This window comes from Hemiscyllium ocellatum, chromosome 16 (genome assembly GCF_020745735.1).
Source record: "Hemiscyllium ocellatum isolate sHemOce1 chromosome 16, sHemOce1.pat.X.cur, whole genome shotgun sequence".
Taxonomy (NCBI): domain Eukaryota; kingdom Metazoa; phylum Chordata; class Chondrichthyes; order Orectolobiformes; family Hemiscylliidae; genus Hemiscyllium; species Hemiscyllium ocellatum.
The window spans coordinates 29,381,076-29,401,266 of record NC_083416.1 but is presented as its reverse complement, the minus strand read 5'-3'; the positions used below and the strand labels follow the sequence as shown (position 1 = coordinate 29,401,266).

General features: G+C 41.5%; 1 protein-coding gene across 3 annotated transcripts in view; it reads right to left on the bottom strand.

Moving 5' to 3' along the window:
* LOC132823359 (uncharacterized protein KIAA0232-like) overlaps positions 1-13,887 on the bottom strand; it is a 134,036-nt gene extending 120,149 nt beyond the window's left edge. For 2 of the 3 annotated variants that reach the window (XM_060837090.1, XM_060837091.1), the window contains exons 1-2: positions 13,758-13,884; positions 8,523-8,605 (exon numbers count right to left, since the gene is read on the bottom strand). The gene's annotated coding sequence lies outside the window, so the exon portion shown is untranslated. Of the gene's footprint in view, positions 1-8,522; positions 8,606-13,757 lie in introns of all 3 variants that reach the window. The other variant, XM_060837092.1, reaches the window with a different exon arrangement.
* Between the last annotated feature and the right edge of the window lie 6,304 nt (positions 13,888-20,191).

Below are 20,191 nucleotides of genomic sequence, written 5' to 3'. Positions count from 1 at the left end.
CTCTCACACGCGCGCCCTCTCCCCTCTCACACGCGCGCACTCCCCCTCTCCCCCTCTCACACGCGTGCACTCCCCCTCTCCCCTCTCACACGCGTGCACTCCCCCTCTCCCCTCTCACACGCGCGCACTCCCCCTCTCCCCTCTCACACGCGCGCACTCCCCCTCTCCCTCTCACACGCACGCATTCCCCCTCCCCCCTCTCACACGCACACATTCCCCCTCCTCCCTCTCACACGCACACATTCCCCCTCCTCCCTCTCACACGCACATTCCCCCTCTCTCTCTCTCTCTCTTCTCACACACACACACACACACACTCCTTCTCCCTCTCTCTCTCACACACACATCCGCAAGCAGACTTTTTCTCTCCCTCACACACATACAAGTCTACGGGGTCAATTTGCACTTGCCAATACTTTTTATTTTATCGGCAAATGAACACAATCTTTAGGCAGTCAGTCAATGTGACATTTTATAAAATTCTACTCTCACTCATACTTTTAATGCATTGCCTGAACTGAGGCGTCACTTTCTGTATAAACTCATAAAACCTTATGTTTTATCAGGGCTGTGACATGAAAGGAATTCTGGGAATTAGATATTAATTAATTAACACCTGCATCCCCTTCCTAAGTGATTAAAGACCTAACAGCCATCTAAGTTTGTCTAATACATTGCATTAGTTGTATGACACTCTGATCTTTTACTTATGAATTATGTACCTGCCCCACTCATTACCTGACAATGGAGCATTGCTCCGAAAGCTTGCACTTTCAAGTAAACCTGCTGAACTATAATCTGGTTTTGAGAGATTTTTAACTTTGTCCACCCTAGTACAAAACTGGCACCTCCACATTATGGCTCCATTTTCAACTCTGGGAATCTGATGGGGATACTCTTGTCTGATCTTCCCACACCATCTAACATTAAGTCTGCTCTGGCAGTCCAACCAAATTCAGCTAATGACTCCAATTTCCTGTTCACCACTCAACAGTTAGTCATCATGTCAATTACTGAAGAAAAGCAAAGAACAAGACTTACAATGAAGACATGAAATCTGCAAATCCTGAAAGCCTAGTCAAGAACTGAACCAATCAATTTACTCACAATTGAATTTTGCCTTCCCTTTCCTTAGATTCTGTAAGCTCAAGTATCTTAATTGTGTTTAAGTGAAAGCAAACATCTGCACCTAAGTACAGCTTTGTTAAATATATAAAAATAAAGAGGGCAAAGTGAACTTATGTCCCGAGAGAATGTCCCCTCTGGTGGGTAAATAATAAGGAATGAGGAAATGGGCAATGGGTTGAAGGAATACTCGAGAGTCGAGAGTGTGGTGCTGGCAAAACACAGCAAGTCAGGCAGCATCCGAGGAGCAGGAGAATCGACGTTTCGGGCATAAGTCCTAATGCCAGAAATGTCTATTCCTGCTCTGCTCCTTGGATGCTGCCTAACCTGCTGTGCTTTTCTAGCACAACACTCTTGACTCTGATCTCCAGCATCCATAGTCTTCACTTTCTCTTCATGTAGAAAACATTGATAAATTTCCAAAAATTCTAAATAATCAAGTGGTAAAACAGGGTCACGAAATAAATACAATAACTAGACAATAAAAACAAATGGGGATAATAGGCCCCTGGACATGATGGGATGTAACCTAGGATTTTCAAGGATGTAGCCAAAAGGTTAGTGGACACACTGGTAGTAATTTTCCCAGGATCCTATGATTCTGGAAAAGTCCAAGATTGGAAAACTCACAATGTAACACAATCAAAAAGAAAATGGGACAGAAAACAGGTATGTATAGACGAGTTAGCTTCATGTGTCACTGCAAAATATTATAATTTATTATAAAAGATGTAGTATAGAAATGCATAATAAAGGCAAGCAGAGCCAAATTGGCTTTATGAAGGGAAATCACACCTGTCAAATTTCCTGGAATTCTTTAAAGTAGTAACAAACAGGATTGACAAAGAGGAAGCAGTGAATGCAATACGTTTCAATTTCCAGAAAGTATTTGATACGATACTGTGTGCTAGATTAACAAAATAAGAGCCTATGGTATTGGGGGTAATATATTGGCATGTACAGCAGAATAGACATGGAAAACAGAGTTGGGATAAGAGGAGACATTTACAGAATAGCAACTTGTAACTAGTGGAATGCCACAGCAATCAGTGCTGAGGCCACAATTATTTACAATATATAATGACATGGAGGGGAGAAGTGGATGCACTTAGCCTTATTTGCCAATGATACAAAAATAAGTAGGCAAGCAAGTGGGGAAGGTGACAGTCTGCAGAGGGATACAGACAGATTAAATAGTTGGACAAAAACTTGGCCAATGAAATATGATGTGAGAAATATGTGGTTATATACTGAGGTACGAACAACATGGGAGCTGATTAATACTTAAATGGAGAAAGACTGCTGGATTTCTTGTATAAAAATCACAAAAAGCTAGCATACATGATCAGCAAGTAATAGGAAAAGCAAATGGGATGTTGGCCTTTATTTCAAAAGGGAATGAGGGATTAAAATAAGGAAGACTAGCTAAAACTATACAAAGCATTCGTGGAATACTATGAAGTTTTAATTCCCTTATTAAAGGTAAAATACATTGGCATTTGAAGCAGTCTAGACAAGATTCACCATGTTGATCCTAGGTATGGAGGGATTTTCCTGAGGAGACTGAGAAGGTTGAGCTTGTAGGCCCTGGCTGAAGTTTTGAATTGGGGTCAGCTTTAAAATTAGAGAGGATTCTTTTTTCTTACAAAGAACTATAGATCTTACCAAGTCTTTATTCCAGATAGCTGTGCCAGTCTGCTGCCAGACACAAGGATCCTCTGTACATAAAGCCTCAGACTACAACCTCCATTTACTGTCTCAACACACTGCTTGAAACCAAGCCAAAGTATCTCCCTTCTTAATTTACTTCCCATTTAGTGCAACAAAACCACAGGTCTCTTCTCTCCCCTACTTTACTAATCGGAAACTATTGTAAAACCTGACTGTAATGATGCCAATCTCCAAGCTCATCTCATTTTTTTTGAACTACAGGATTCTCTTCCCATAATACTGCTTAAACTCACATTCCCCTAATGCTAAAAAAAAAGTCAAGATGCTCATCTAACTGTTACAAAAGGAAACCATCCCAGTTCAACAAAATTCCAATATAGGATAATATATTAAGACCTCCAATCTACTTCAGTAAAGTTACAGGTGTACCCATGTCACCGACCCAGTGTTACCCAACCAAAAAACAGCAAGGCTACCTACTGACCTTGAAAACTGTAGGAGTAGCACCACAGTGCTACCAAACTTCAGCCTCAAAAACTAGTATTTATCATTTTCCCAGTGTTGTCAAATACCAGACCAACCTCTAAATTGATACATTTCATTTATGATCTTAGTTTATTGGAGATTTTCCAAAATATTAAATAACATATATAGTATTAAATGCATAGACAAAAGAAAACAATTAAGATTGTTCATTTGCAGCTTTCAGGAGATGTTAATATGCAACTTGATTTTCAGAGCATTACCATAAATGTCCAAATATTGGGTTATAAAAATGCAACAGGAATCGATTGTCAGTGAACTGAATATTTCTGTTAGCCTAAGAATACTAATTCTCCCCAAGAAACAGAGAATCTTATACAGTAATCTAGGGCTCTCAACCAGTATTTTAAGTATTAATTTTTTTTTGGCTTACTTTGTCTCATGACAAACTGCAGAAGAACACTTGATTATTTTAGGGTCAATTTACCCACATTCCTTTCATCAAATTAATACATTTCATAGTCAGTTCTTCTATAACACGGTTGTGTTCTTGTGCAACCCCACATTATAGAAAAATCACATTTTATAAACAACACTTATAATGTGCTGGTGATGTAATCACGTGACAGCTGACAAGTTTTAAAAAGTTATACCTTAGAAACAGTATCCCCAATTTGTCAATCGCATTACAGCAAAGTCACATTGATTGAACATGCATTATAGCAGAACAATCTGTACACAGAAACCATATGCCTCAGATCAGATGTACTTATTTCACTAAAACTACATTCCTTTCAGGAACAAAAACTTAGCCAGGAAAATTAATCTGCGGCTGATAAAGAAAGTTAAGGAGGGTTAAACAAAATAAGCAAATAATATTGCAAAGCCTGAGGACCAGATGTGTTTTAGAAAGCAGTAAAGGGTAGTAAATGTATTGACGGAAATGGGAATAATAGAACTAGAATAAACAAGCTAAAATATAAAAACAGGTTATAAGAATAATTACAAGTCAAGTGAGGAACCCAATTAATTAGTAATAGCAGACAGTGTACTGAATACACATAGAATAAAAATTCAACAAAGAGACCTTGGAGTACAGGTTCATACCACCTTGAAAGTGGAGTTGCAGGTAGATAGGATAGTGAAGGTGGCGTTTGAAATGCTTTCCTTTATTGGTCAGAGTATTGAGTACAGGAGTAGGAAGGTCATGTTGCGGCTGTGCAAGACATTGGTTGGGCCACTGTTGGAATACTGCGTGCAATTCTGGTTTCCTTCCTATCGGAAAGATGTTGTGAAACTTGAAAGGGTTCAGAAAAGATTTATAAGGATGGTGACAGGGTTGGAGGATTTGAGCTATAGGGAGAGGCTGAATCGGCTGGGGCTGTTTTCCCTGGAGCATTGGAGGCTGAGGGGTGATCTTATAGAGGTTTACAAAATCATGAGGGGCATGGATAGGGTAAATAGACAAAGTCTTATCCCTGGGTGAGGGAGTTCAGAACTAGAGGGCATAGGTTTAGGGTAAGAGGGGAAAGATATAAAAGAGACCAAGGGGCAACATTTTCACGCAGAGGGTGGTACATGTATGGAATGAGCTGCCAGAGGAAATGGTGGTGGCTGGTAAAATTGTAACATTTAAAATGCATTTGGATGGGTATATGAATAGGATGCGTTTGGAGGGCTATGGGCCAGGTGGGACTAGATTGGGTTGGGGTATCTGGTCGGCAAGGGCGGGTTGGGTCGAAGGGTCTGTTTACGTGCTGTGATTTCTATGATTCTAAATACCTTGGAACTAACTGGTCGATGTATTGGGGTTTTGTAAAAAAAACCTGCAGAAAATTGCATCTACTGTCTATAATTTTACAAAATTCTTTAATTTTGTTAAAAGATTCCAATGGACTGTAAATTAATTAATATAACACCACTATTCAAAAAAGGAGGGAGGGAAAAAGGGCACTAAAAGGCTAGTTAACTTGATACAATGAATTTAGAAAATCATAGCAAGTCCTTACGGTTAGAATTAACAAACAGGAACTAAGGTTTGACAATTTTATGAAGAGTTTTTTTTAAGATTATACTGTGGACAATTTAGGTTAAAGGGAAACCAACACACATAGTACACTTGGAATTTGTAAAAGGCATCCGCAAGGTGCAACAGAAAAGATGAATATGCAAGGCAAAGGTCCATGGAATTTGGACAATATATTAGCAGGGATTGAGGATTGGATAATGCACAAGAAGCATACATTTAAACGGAACATTTTTAAGTTGGCAGGCTGTAACTAGTGAAATGCTACTACGATTAGGTGTTCTGGTCTCAGTTATTTACAACCTGTATAAACGACTTGAACAAAGAGACAGAACAATGTTTTCAAGTTTGCTGATGATACAAGGTCAGTTGGGAATGTATGTTGAGGACACAAAGAAACTGCAAAGAGATACAGACAAGTTAAGTTGGTAAGAAACAGGGTGGCAAGACTACACAATGTGTAGAGTCAGGCTACTCACTTTGGCAGAAAGATGATGTGTGGATAGACCTGGACTAATATAAGGTACTCAAAGTTATCACACAGACCTAGCAAAACCAGATTTGGCCTTTTTTGCAATGAGACTAGAGTAGTTACCTAAGCAAGACCAGACTTGAAGTTTCAGTATTCCTATTTAAGGATACAGCTGCATTTGAGGCAGTATGGCAAAATGTGACTAGATTGGTTCTTAGGATAGGGTAGGTGTCCACTGATGATAGGCTGAGTAAACTGCACCAATACTCTCTGGATTTAAAAGAATAGAGGGTGATCCAATTGAAATATATAAAATTCTGAAAGTACATAGAGACACTGACAGGCTGTTTCACTTAGCTAGAAAATGTACAATGTAGGACATAGAATCAGGTTAAGGGTTGATTACTTTGGACTGAAATGAGGAAAATGTCTTTTCAAAGGATTTCGCCCCCGCTTCTTTTTCTCTCTCCCGCTCTCTCACCACCCCCCACCCCCCCCCCCCTCTCTCTCACCCCTCTCTCTCGTCTTAAATTCTGGCCCTACTGGATACTCCATTGTTACTTAAGTCTGAGATGAACCATAAATCTATGAATCAAAAAACGTAGGGAGCCGACTAAAGTAATGGAACTGGATTAATGGAGAATATCTGATCAGCATGGCTGCATTGGAGTGAAGGGTCTGTTTCCATGTTGTACATCTCCATGACTCTAGAGTAGAGGCAGAAGATTACACTTAATTGTACGAATGGCAGAGCAGGCTTAAAGGATCATATGGTCTAATTCTGCTTTTTATACTTTGAGTAGAGCGCAAAGGTTTAAAAAGTAATTCTATGCGCTTATGGAGGAGGAACATCTGTTAAATAGCACCCGGGATGGCATGTGGAATCTGTTGTGAAAGAGCAAGAGAGTGTGAGGATCTCCAGCATTTGTCAGTACTGGGAACTCAAGGCCCCAAGAGATATCAACTCTCAGCAGGATGCCAGGGGCTTGACATGGAAGCAAGTCCTAATGGGGTTGCAGAACAACAGTGTGACAGCAAGTTGCAAATCAACTGGAATGAAAATGAAGAGTGACTGCAACAACCAATGGGATTGAAAGGATCAAATAGTGAGGGAAGTTGAGAGGTGGCAGATGGTCAGCCTGTAAATTTGATAGGAAGTCATAGAGTCATAGAGATGTACAGCATGGAAACAGACCCTTCGGTCCAACCCGTCCATGCCGTGATTGGCAAGAAATCAGTTCCAATAAGTCCCAACACCAGTCATCTAATTAATTCATCACATCTCACTACAGTGCACACACAGTTGACAAATATGGTATTAAAGTGTAAATGTCAGCTAAGAAACAAGATGGAGAAGAATGTGTTTGCAAACTTATAGGTAAGTTACAAGAGCTGCCATTTAGTACCATTACCTTTTGAACCTCTATATTCTACCTATTAGACACTTATTTCCACAATTATTTATAAGTCTATGTGGATGTAATGAAAAAGTAAAAAGTGAGGTCTGCAGATGCTGGAGATCAGAGCTGAAAAGGGCTGATGAAGGGCTTGTGCCCGAAACGTCGAATTTCCTGTTCCTTGGATGCTGCCTGACCTGCTGCGCTTTAACCAGCAACACATTTTCAGCTGGATGTAATGAAAGGCTAGAAAGAAAATATGTTACAATTTCAAAGGTATTTTGAAATACTCAATTAGTTCATCGCCTCTTTTGAGAAATCTGCACATAACCAAATTGCAAACAATAAATCTGCATCAAAATTACCAACATAACAGTGGATCAGGGCACAGAAATCTGTCAACAATAGAGCTCTTTTGGAGACATCAGACAGTATCCGAGGAGCAGTAAAATCGTTGTTTCAGGCAAAAGCCCTTCATCAGGAATACTGCTTCTCGGATGCTGCCTGAACTGCTGTGCTTTTCCAGCACCACTCTAATCTAGACTCTGGTTTCCAGCATCTGCAGTCCTTATTTTTACCTCTTTTGGAGACTATGTCTGGAAGTTGCGTGAAAAGAAAAATGCGTTTGCAAGTTTAAATCATTAGAGGAATATGACTTAATAGTTTGATGATTTAGATATCACATACATGAGAGAAACGTCTACGTCAGATGAGTGAAAAAAGGAAAGTAGTAAATACATTGAATGAACTGAATTCTATAAAATTAGCAGCAATTTGATATCTCTACCATTTGAAGTTATTTTAGTGAAATTCTGAATCCAGTTAAAGCAGTTATAGAATTTTTCTGAAAATTCCCTAAACTGGCTGACAGATTAATAATTAGCAATTCATTAATTAATAATTATTCAATCCAAGTACGAAAGTTAGAAAACTGAAAATAAGCTGATGTATAAAGGTGCATGGGTGATAGGTAAAGTAGATGTAGCGAGGATGTTTCAACATGCTGGGCAATCTAGAAGGACAGGTCAGTTTTAGGATAAGGGGCATCAGATTTTCAACAGATGAGGAAAAATTACTTCTCCTAAATAGTGGACACCAGGAGAATGAATAAACTGGAGGAGAAGAAAGACAAATTTTTAATTAGGAATGATTTGAAGGGTTATGCAGAGCAGGCAGCAAAGTGGAGTTGAGGCCGGTATGAGATCAGCCATGATCATATTAAATGGCAGAGCGAGCCTGAGAAGCTGGATTGCCTGTTCTTGCTTCTAATTCTTTTGGCTTATGTGATCAAGCTGTTTACATCAGGACAATGGCATTACACCAATTCATCTTATCGAGCTCAACTTACCGTAACTCCAATCTAAAATAGTACACCCCAATGTCCCACTTCTTTTGGCAGAAGTTGGAACTACTCCAGTAGAATTCTTCTTCCTAGATTTAAAGAACACAATATACATAAAGGAAAGAAATGCCACACAAAATGCATGGCCAATTTTAATAAACAAATACTTCAACAATCTGACAGAATCCTTAATATTAAAAGAGTATCTTTTGCTACAATTTAGATTTTAGTACGTTCCTTTCCAGTTTCTAAATTTCTTGCGGATTAAAATTTTGAACTCAAGTTGATCTATTCATTTCATCCCGAAGAAAATAATTCTCACCCTATCATATCTTTGAGGAACACAAAAATATACCTAGAGGTCTCATTCTTTAAACAGCAAACTGTGAAGTCTGTACCCAGCCAAAAAAAAAAAGAAAGACCATGACAATTTATATCTTGTACGATTGCTTCTTAATATCGACACACAATGTTTGCTGCCAGCTGCAAATGCGTTCCTTGGATATATATCTTCATTTTTGGGTGAAATCTTTTCTTTGCACCACACTCAATAAGATCAGTTGTGCACTTCTTGTAAAACAAGTTTCACAAACTAGGTAAAAAGAAACACTAAAACTGGCAGGCTGGGGTAGTTCTAAGGAGAAATATTTAAAGCGCCCTTAATGCCTTAACTAAATGATGCCACTTGTGTGGTCTTAAGGTTTCTTCAACTCCAAGTATAATTACTTACAGCTCAGTTATGATATTGAATGCACTTAGAGAGTCATAAAGATGTACAGCACAGAAATAGACCCTTCAGTCCAACTCATCCATGCCGACCAGATATCCAAACCTAATCTAGTCCCATTTGCTAGTACTTGGCCCGTTTCCCTCCAAACTCTTCCTATTCATATACCCATCTAGATGCTTTTTAAATGCTGTAATTGTATCAGCCTCTGCCACTTCTTCTGGCAGCTCATTCCATACATGCATCACCATCTGCGTGAAAAAGTTGCCCCTGAGGTCCCTTTCTTATCTTTCCTACCTCATCCTAAACTGGACTCCCCCACCCCAGGGAAAGATCTTGTCTATTTATCCTACCCATGCTCCTTATGATTTTATAAACCTCTAACAGATCATCTCTTAGCCAGCGATGCTCAAGGGAAAACAGCCCCAGCCTATTCAGCCTCTCGATAGCTCAAACCCTCCAACCCTGGCAACATCCTTGTAAATCTTTTCTGAACCCTTTCAAGTTTCACAACATCCTTTCAATAGGAGAGTAGAACTGCATGCAATATTCCAAAAATGGCCTAACCAATGCCCTGCACAGCCACAACATGACCTCCCAACTCCTTTACTCAATGGTCTGAACAATAAAGGAAAGCATACCAAATGCTTTCTTCACTATCTTATCTACCTGTGACTCTAATTTCAAGGAACTGTGAACTTGCACTCCAAGGTCTCTTGGTTCAGCAACACTCGCCAGGACCTTACCATTAAGTGTATATATCCTGCTCTGGTATGCTTTTGCAAAACTCAGCACATCAAATTTATCTAAATTAAACTTCATCTGCTAATCCTCAGCCCATTAGTCCATCTGATCAGGATCCCATTGTACTCCTAGGTAACCTTCTTAGCTGTCCACTACATCTCCAACTTTGGTGTCATCTGCAAACTTACTAACTATACCTCTTGTGTTCACATCCAAATCATTTATATAAATGATGAAAAGTAGTGGACCCAGCACCCATCCTTGTGGTACACTATTGGTCACAGACCTCCAGTCTGAAAAGCAATTCTCCACCACCACTCCCTCCATCTTCTACCTTTGAGCCAGTTCTGTACCCAAATGGCTAGTTCTCCCTGTATTCCATGAGATCTAAACATGCTAACCCAGTCTCTCACGAGGCACCTTGCTGAACGCCTTACTGAAGTCCATATAGATCATGTCCACCAATCTTCTTTGTTACTTGTTCAAAAAACTCAATCAAGTTTGTGAGACATGATTTCCCATGCACAAAGCTATGCTGAACTATCCCTAATCAGTCCTTGCCTTTCCAAATACATGGAAATCCTGTCCCTCAGGATTCCCTCCAAAAATTTGCCCACCACCAATGTCAGGCTCACCGGTCTATAGTTCCCTGGCTTTTCCTTATCACCTTTCTTAAAGAGTGGCACCACGTTAGGCAAACACCTCACCTACGACTATCAACAACACAAATATCTCAGCAAGGGGCTCATCAATCACTTTCCTAGCTTCCTACAAAGTTCTAGGGTACATTTGATCAGGCCCTGGTGATTTATTCACCTTTATGCATTTCAAGACATCCAGTACCATCTCATCTGTAATATGGACATTTTTCAAAATGTCACCATCCATCTCCCCACATTCTACATTGTCCATGTTCTGCTCCATGGTAAATACGAATGCAAAATACTTATTTAGTATCTCCCCCATCTCTTGCGGCTCCACACACAGGTTGCCTTGCTAATCTTTGTGGGGCCCTATTCTATCCCTGGTTACTCTCTTGTCCTTAAATGAATTAATAAAAACCCTTTGGATTCTTCTTAACCCTATTTGCCAAAGCTATCTCATGTTCCCTTTTTGCCCTTCTGATTTCCCTCTTAAAAATACTCCTAATGCCTTTATATTCATCTAAGGATTCACTTGATCTCTCCTGTCTCTACGTGACATATGCTTCCTTGTTTTTCTTATCCAAAACCTCAACTTCACTCGTCATCCAGCATTCTCGACATCTACCAGCCCTACCTTTCACCCTAACGGGAATATACTGTCTCTAGATTCTTGTTATTTCATTTTTTAAGGCTTCCCATTTTCCAGCTGTCCCTTTACCTGCGAACATTTGCCCCCAATCAGCTTTTGAAAGTTCTTGCCTAATACCGTCAAAAGTAGCCTTCCTCCAATTTAGAACTTCAACTTTTAGATCCGGTCTATACTTTTCGATCACTATTTAAAACTAATAGAATTATGGTCGCTGGCCCCAAAGTGCTCCCCCACTGACACCTCAGTCACTTGCCCTGCCTTATTTCCCAACAGTAGGTCAAGTTTTGCACCTTCTCTAGTAGGTACATCCACATATTGAATCAGAAAAATTTCTTGTACACGCTTAACAAAATCCTCTCCAACTAAACGCTTAAAAATTTGGCAGTCCCAGTCTATGTTTGGAAAGTTAAAATCCCCTACCATAAACACATTATTCTTACAGATAACTGTTTCTCAATTTCCCACTGACTTTTCAGGAGTCTATAATACAATCCCAATAAGATGATCATCCCTTCTAATTTCTCAGTTCCACCCAAATAACTTCCCTCTGGGTGCTCCAGTCACCTCCCACAATCCAAAGATGTGCAGCTCAGGGTGAATTGATCATGCTAAATTGCCCGTAGTGTTAGGTGCATTAGTCAGAAGGAAAGGGTCCAGGTGAGTGAATCTGCAGACGGTCAGTTTGGACTCACTGGGCCGAAGATTTTGTTTCCACATTACAGGGAATCTAATCTAACCTAAATCTAATGCTATACCTGTTCAAAAACGCCACTCCCCCTGCTCTCTTGCAACCCCCCACCCATCTATCCTTCCTACAGCATTTATATCCTGGAACATTAAGCTGCCAGTCCTGTCCATCCCAGAGCCACATTTCTGTAATTGCTATGATATCCCAGTCCCATTTTTCTAACCATGCCCTGAATTCATCTGCCTTCCCTGTTGGGCGTCTTGCACTGAAGTTAATGCCATTTATTTTCTCCCTAAGCAGCTCTAACAAATCTCTCCACCAATATGTTAGTCTTCTTCCAATTCAGATGCAATCTATCCTTCTTGTGCAGGTCACTTCTACTATGCCAGAGGAGATGCCAATGATCCCTTCTCCTCTGCACCAGCTCCTCAGCCACACATTCATCTGCTCTACCCTCCTATTCCTACCTTTAATAGCTTGTAGCACCAGGAGTGTTACAATTATTAATACTCTCGAGGACCTCCTTTTTAAATTCCTGCCCTGCTTTGTATATTCGCCCTTTAGAATCCCATCCTTTTTCCTTATGTCATTAGTTCCAATGTGTACCATTAATGACCTTCTGCTGGTCCCTCTTCCCTTTGAGAATATTCTGCACTGCTCTCTGAGATATCCTTAATCCTGGCACCAGAGAGGCAACACACCATTTTGATTTTTCGCTGCTGGCAGAAATATTTGTCTGTGCCCCTGACCAGAAAATTCCCTATCACAATTGATCGCTCATTTGTTAAATTTCACAAAATTATTGCTGGAGTCTCACTTTAAGATGAATAGAGACCTGAGAAAAAGCCTAAACTTTCAAGATTTAGCTATTTCACTGGAAAACTTATTTATGAGAAGTCTCTTGATGGAAATCTCAACAGTACAGGCTAGAAATACACCAAAATATAACAAATAGACAAGATCAGTTGAAATACTACATTCTTGTGAATCTTCAACTTCTTTTGGCTAAAATCAATATTCACAGCACTAAGTTCCACAAATTTGGAAACAGCCCGCATATAAACTGGCCATGGTATGAAAGTGCATGGCACAGACATATGCTACTGACTGGAACTCTGGTATGAGTTGGATATTCAGATCATTAACAATAACTTTTATTTACATATCACCCTCCTTAGAAAGAAACATCTAAGAGCAACTGATTGCCTCACACTAGGCCAAGGGAACCGGAAAGTGGGAGCAGGAAACAAAAAAACACCCAGATTATAAAATATATTTGGAAGTTGCAGAGAAAAGCTGGCTCGGGGAGGCGGGGCGGGAAATGGGTGGCGTGGATTTTGGGCACGGCGTGCGCGGCGATCGGGGGAGTGGGCATGGGGCGGCGGGGGTGTGAGACGGAGAAGGGAGGGCAAGCAGTTGGGTGGAGGGGTTGTCATCCACTGATGAAGAGTTGAGAAGGCCCCGCCGCCTGAAACTCTCTCGCAGACCTCAGGGCTGAGGAGGGGGAGTGGGCGGGACTCCCAGCCCAGGCGGTGGCTCTCACCACTCGCACTCAACGCCGCTCCGCCCCAACCCAACCCAGACAGCTCCAGCTCCCGTTCGGGAGGCCCCACCTTCTCGGCCCGAGAGACCGTTAACCGAAAGGGATCTAGGCTGAGCCCGCCCGCCCCGGGGGCCCCAACTGGGCCGCTCCTCTTTACGCCGCGGCTCACGGGGCCGATCGTGGGCCTCGGTCTGGGTCTGGCACGAGGCTGATTGAGGGCTCGGGCTCACTGTCTCACTCACTCACCTCCCCGCTCTGTCTCGGCGGCTGCTGTCCGTTTGCGGCGCGCGGAATCCGGCGATGGTGGAACACGGCGGCGGAATCCTCCTCACCGAGCACGTCACAATGCCCTCCGCTTCTTCAGCCAATTAGCGGCCGAGCTCCGACAACCTCGCCTCCCCGGCCCCCCTCCCACCCCGGTCCCATAGACATTCCAGAGGGCGAGGCGAGCGAGGGGGTGGCAGCGCTTTGTGCTGCTGCTCGGACGGTAACTCGCCGAGCCGGCTCAATGCTGGCAATGTGCATTTACAGCTTGCACAACTCAGCTCTTCGATCTTTGCAGATTCTACTGCGAAATATGTCGACAAATGCTTCATTCATCTCTGAAACATTGAAGCACTTGTCCAGAATGCATGATATGCTTGCAATGAAAAAATACTGATTTAAATTTGATTTGAAAAAGCTTTTGCTTGTATACCCAATTGTTCAATATTGCTATTTGTAATATATGGCCAGCTGGAAGTTTTTCTTACTTCGGAAAAAAATCATTAAGGGATAAATATGGTTACATTTCATGTTTTTTTCGAGGGATCTGCATTACAATATCCAACTTTCCTGAATAGCAGATAGAAGGTGGCCATTAGACTGGTCGTGTCTTTGCCAGCCCAGCAAAAGCACCTCTCACTTCTCCAGCCCCGTATCTTTTCATGTAACTCTCTTCATTCAATTTGTTTGAAAACCACAATTGAATCAGCTTCAGTCATTCTCAGGTGTTCAATTCCAAATGCCAGCCAAAAAACTCAACTATATTAAAATAAAATCTCACAACACTGTTGCGCGTTTTGCTGACCATCTTCTTGGTTGGGCAGGTTTTTCTTTTCCTCCCATTCTCGGGAGAACTCACCTCACTGCAGTCCTTCAGATCCTGCAGGTAAGAGATGTGTACGAGTCCCTATCTCTAGGTCTCCGCCCAGTTTCTGTGGCTGCTGCAGCCTTACAAAGTCGTGATTTTTTTTTCTCTGATGCATGCCGCGACTGCTTTGATTGGAAACCCTTCCTTTAACGGAAAGGATGCACCATCCTGTTTCTCCCCCCATATTTAGGGGGACGTCAGCATGAACGGCACTGGACTTGTTCTGATAAAGAGCAATGGGCAGACACTATTCATGGTTCTGAAACAAGAATTGCGGATGCTAGAAATCTGAAACAAAAACAGAAACAGAAATGCCTGGAGAAACGAGAAATTCTGTGTCTTATGATTCTGCTCTACAGCTATGTGATGAAGGAGAAGCGCTCGGAAAGCTAGGGCTTCCAAGTACAGGTAAGCCTGGTGTAATGTGATTTTTAACTTTTTCCACCTCAGTCCAATACCGGCAACTCCACAAATTGGAGAAATTAAAGCAGCATCTGTGGAGAGAAAACAGACTTAATGTTTCAGGTCCAGTAACCCCTCCTCAGAACACAAGTTTCATTCCAAATCCAAGAATTGCTCTGCAAATGCTAAAGTGAGAAGTTTCCAACCATAAATTCAGTTTCCTTCTCTCTCCGCAGATTCGGTCAGATCTACTATCTATTACAAACTTTCTTTTTTGATATCCAACATCTACAGTATTTTGATTTTGCACGAACATTTCTCCTGAGGCACTGAACTATAAAATTATACACAAAGTTTTGATAATCAGTTCTATTTTCTTATATTCCCAGAACTATTGCAGGGTGTGCATTTTGCTTCTTTAACACTTATTCTATTAAATCCAACCTCACCACTTCCTTTATTACCATTATTATCATTACCTTCATTATTACACAGTAAATAGTATGTACTTACAATACAAAAGCAGTCCTTTTATTGCAAGAAGTTTTATGTTTATACTCTCCTGCCCACCCTTCATTAACATACACCAATATATTCTTCCAGTCATTTTGTCCAAATAATGATCAAGCTTCTGTTGAAATACATTTCTATTTGTCTCAACTATTCCTTGCGATAAAAAAAATCACATTCTAACCTTTATTTTTCTTTTCATCGATTTTTCTTTATATCTCAGTCCTAAACAGTTAAGTTTCAGGTTAAGAGGGTTTATGATGAATGGTTTCAAACCAGTGCTTCCTAATCCTTTTCCCACTGTGACCCCATGTCGAAGCTTGAAAATTGTCACAACCTTTCTGAAAGAATGAGAGAGCCTGCTAGGGGGCGCTATGACAGAAGGAAACCATTAGAATGGGGGCACAGGTATGATAACTTTAGTTGGAGCTTCAAAGTGGTCTTCGGTGCCTTCCAGCTTTTACAACACCATGTAGGTTCTGACTCTGTTTTTTGGAAATCTTGTTCTAAAACCTGACCGGGGTTTTATGCTTGGGGGAGTTCGGTTTATTTGTTCATGGGTTGAGAGGCCCACTGGCTAGGCATTTATTGCTCATCCCTAATTGAAAAGAAGGCAGTTAAGAGTCAATCACTTTGCGGTGGAGCCAAGTCACATGTAGGCCAGACAAGGCAATATGGCAGACTTCTTTTCCTTAAGAACATTAATGGACCAGATAGGGTTTTATGACAGTTGACAATAGTTACATGGTCACCATTGTACTGGCTTTGTATTTCAGATTTTTATTGAATTCAAATTTCACCAGCTGCTATGATGGGATTCAAACTCATTTCGCCAGAAAATTAGCCTGCGATTCTGGATTACTAGTCCAATGATATTACCACTACCTTATTTAACCTTCCTAGTATCAGTAATATGTGCCTCTTAAAATTGGCAAAGAAAGAGTAACCACTTTTAATAAATTGCCAATTGTTATTGAAATGCCAGCCAACCAGCCTGGCCCAAAATGTAAACATTAAACTATGGAATCTGATTCCTCTGGATGCGAAATTGTTCTTAGAAATGTTTCGTATTAATTTTCTCTCCCTGGCCATCCAATTTTACTTCTTTGCTCTTTATTTTGTTCTGTTCTAAAGTTCCCCTCTCAGTTGTTTCCTTTTTATTCCTCTGCCTCAAATTACATTGGTTCAGGAGGTAACACTTGCCTTTTAGAGCTTCCATGTCTGGGGTCCTTGCCATATTTGCCAGTTTGCACTTCTAGCAAGGTATGGCACAAACAATTTGAACAGAAGTTTCCAAGTGTAAGTAGGTATGGTGTAAGGTATCTTCCTCCAACAAGATGACTTGGTGGCTTAGTAGTAGGCACTGCTGCCTTACAATGCCAGAGACCTTTGTTTTGATCCCAGCCTCGGGCGACTGTCTGTGTGGAGTTCGCCCATTCTCCCTGTGGCTGCGTGAGTTTCTTCCGGGTGCTCCGGTTTCCTCCCACAGTACAAAGATGTGCAGGATAGGTGAGTTGACCATGTTAAATTGCCCGTAGTGTTCAGGGATGTGTAGGTTAGGAGCACAAAATTAAAAATCACACAACACCAGGTTATAGTCTAACACTAAATACCAGACTAATGCCATTTACAAGTTCGCTGATGACACCGCTATAGTCGGTCCAACCTCAGATGGTGATGAAACAGACTACGGATGGGTGGTGGAAGACCTGGAAAAATGGTGCACTGAAAACAACCAAGCTCTCAATGTCAGCAAAACCAAGGAACTCACTTTTGACTTTCGGCAAAATATTACTCATGCCCCCCTATACATTAACAGCACGGAGGTGGAATGAGTGGAGAGTGTCAAGCTCCTGGGAGTGGTCATCTACAACAAGCTTTCTTGGACTCTTCATGTGGACGCACTTGTTACAAAGGCTCAACAACATCTCTTCTTCCTCAGGCAGCTGTGAAATTTGGCAAGACAGCGAATACCGTTGCCAATTTTTATAGGTGCGCCATTGAGAGTATTCTGTCTGGATGTATCATTACTTGGTACGGCAACTGTACCATTCAAGATCAAAGACAGTTACAGAGAGTGGTGAACTTGGCCTGGACAATCACAAAGGCCAACCTCTCATCTATAGAATCCATCTACCAGGTCTACTGTCAAGGAAAGGCCACCAGCATTCTCAAAGATCCATCCCACCCTGGCAATGTTTGTCAACAAAGTCTACCATTGGAGAGAAGCTACAGAAGCCTGAACGTATACATCAGCCTGTGTCATAACAGTTTCTACCTTACTATTGTTAGAATACTGAATGGACTCACAAACTCTTAACATTCACCTGTTCCTGTGTTTTTGTTTTTGCCACTGTTTATCTATTATTTACTATGTATGCTACTTAACTCTGTGATCTGCCTGTATTGCTCACAAGACAAAGCTTTTCACTGTGCCTCAGTACATGTGACAATAAATTCAATTAAAGGGGTATAAGTCTGTGAGAGGGTGTGAGTGTGGGTGTGCATGTGTGAGCATATGAAAGACAGCTTGAGTATGAGAAAGGGTCTGCATGAGTGCATGGGTCTGTAGGAGTGTGTGTGTGTGTGTGTGTGTGTGTGTGTGTGTGTGTGTGTGTGTGTGAAAGAGAGTGTGTAGTGCAGTAGGGTTACCTGTAGTGTGACTTGAATGAGCCCAAGGTTTCAGTTTTTTTTTAAAGATATTTTTATTAGAAATTTAATATTTTGACAGATTTACAAAAATAAACAGAACTTTCAAGCACAAACATTAATATAAAAATAGATCTTAAATATATAATCATCAAAATTCAAAGGAATGATACTAAAGAAGAAAGAAAAACAATGAAACTCAGTTAACTACTAATCTAATCCACAATTATCCAGAGTGTATAGTTGAGTCACTTACATCCTTCAAACAAGAGAAAATGTTCTCTAATACACTCATAACAGTATAATAAAAAGGAAACTATTTCCAAACAATAAGAACAAAAAAAAACATGTTTGAATGGAGATCCTCCCCCTTGTTCTCAGTGGGCCTTACTTCCTTTCTAAAGGTCCACCATATCCTCTCCCAAACAGTGTCCCACCCTTGACCCGGGCGCTCCTTAATAGGATTTAGATATAATACCGAGCTAGAGTTAACAGTGAGCGCCCCACCCCCACCCCTCCCCACCCATACCTGAGTATATCTGATAGCATCAATGCCACGTACAAACACACATAACTATAAAATTACAACTCCAACAGATTACAGTTAAGTATAATAACATAAAATAGCAAGGGAAGACAACCCTGCTCCCAGAAGCAAAAGTAAAGTGGAGTAAAGTATCCACTTCTCCCCACGGAGTGTGGAAGAGGCAAGCCAACATAAATTGTCTCTTACGATTTATTTAAACGAGTCTAAAAGTTCCTTAGCCTCTTCTGGTGATCTAAAATTATACTCGGATCCTTCGTGGGTAAAGCGTAACGTCGCTGGGTAGCGTAAGGTGTATTGAATATTTAAGTTCCTTAGACATTTCTTCACCTCATCAAACGCCTTCCTCCTTCGTGCCAAAGCCGGGGAGAAGTCCTGAAATAACATAATCTTGGATCCTTCATGGATCATAGCTTTAGGATCCTTTCCAAGCTTTCTGGAGGCATCCAGGAGTATCTGCCTCTCCCTATAACTCTGCAGCCGGAACAGGACCGGGCGTGGGCGCTGGTTTGGGCCAGATCCGCGTACTGCGACCCGGTAGGCCCACTCCACCCGTACCCGGTCAGTTTCAGCCACCAGGTTTAAAAGCTGGGGCAGCCATCGCTCCAGAAATACTGCTAACTGTCCTTTCCCTTCTTGTTCAGGGAGGCCCAGAAGACAGATATTCTTTCTCCGATTTCTATTATCCAGGTCATCCATGTAGATTTCAAAGGCCCGGACTCTCTGCTCCAGAGCTCGCACCTGTTCTGCAGCTGTTTGTGCTGCAGCCTTGGAGGTCGTGGCCTTTAGCTCCGCCCCCTTCACTCGGCCCTGTAATTCCCTGGCTGTGCTTTTGTAACTTTTCTTCGAATGAGTTCCATCTCTGTCTGGATTCTGCGATGAAATTGACGAGTGTCGTTTCCAGCCTGGCAATCATCTCTTCAAGGCCTGGTTTTACATCAGCTGCAGCCGGAGGAGGAGAGGAGGGTGGGGGAGGGGTCTTTGTTTTCTGAGAGCTGCGGGATCCCTTTGGTTTACTCATTATCCACTTAATATTAAACTGCTTAAATATAATAGTAAGCAGCTAATTAAGGTTAGAAATTTTTTTTGGGTGGTTTGGTAAGTGTGGTGGGGGTGAGTAACTCACTTTACCCAGGTTTTGGGAAGAGCACTGTAAACTCAGACTTGCTGAGTCGCCGCCATCTTGGATCTCCCCAAGGTCTCAGTTGAGGCCATCCACATGAGTACTGAACTTGGCAATCAACCTGTTCTCAGCCACTTTGCGTTGTTGCCTGTCCTGAAGTCCATCTTGGAGAATGGTCACCCGAAGGTCTGAGGTCGAATGTCCCAGACCACTGAAGTGTTCTCTGACTGGGAGGGAACACTCCTGTCTGTTGATTGTTGTGTGGTGCCCATTCATCCGTTGCTGTAGCCTCTGCTCGGTCTCACCAATGTACCATCCTC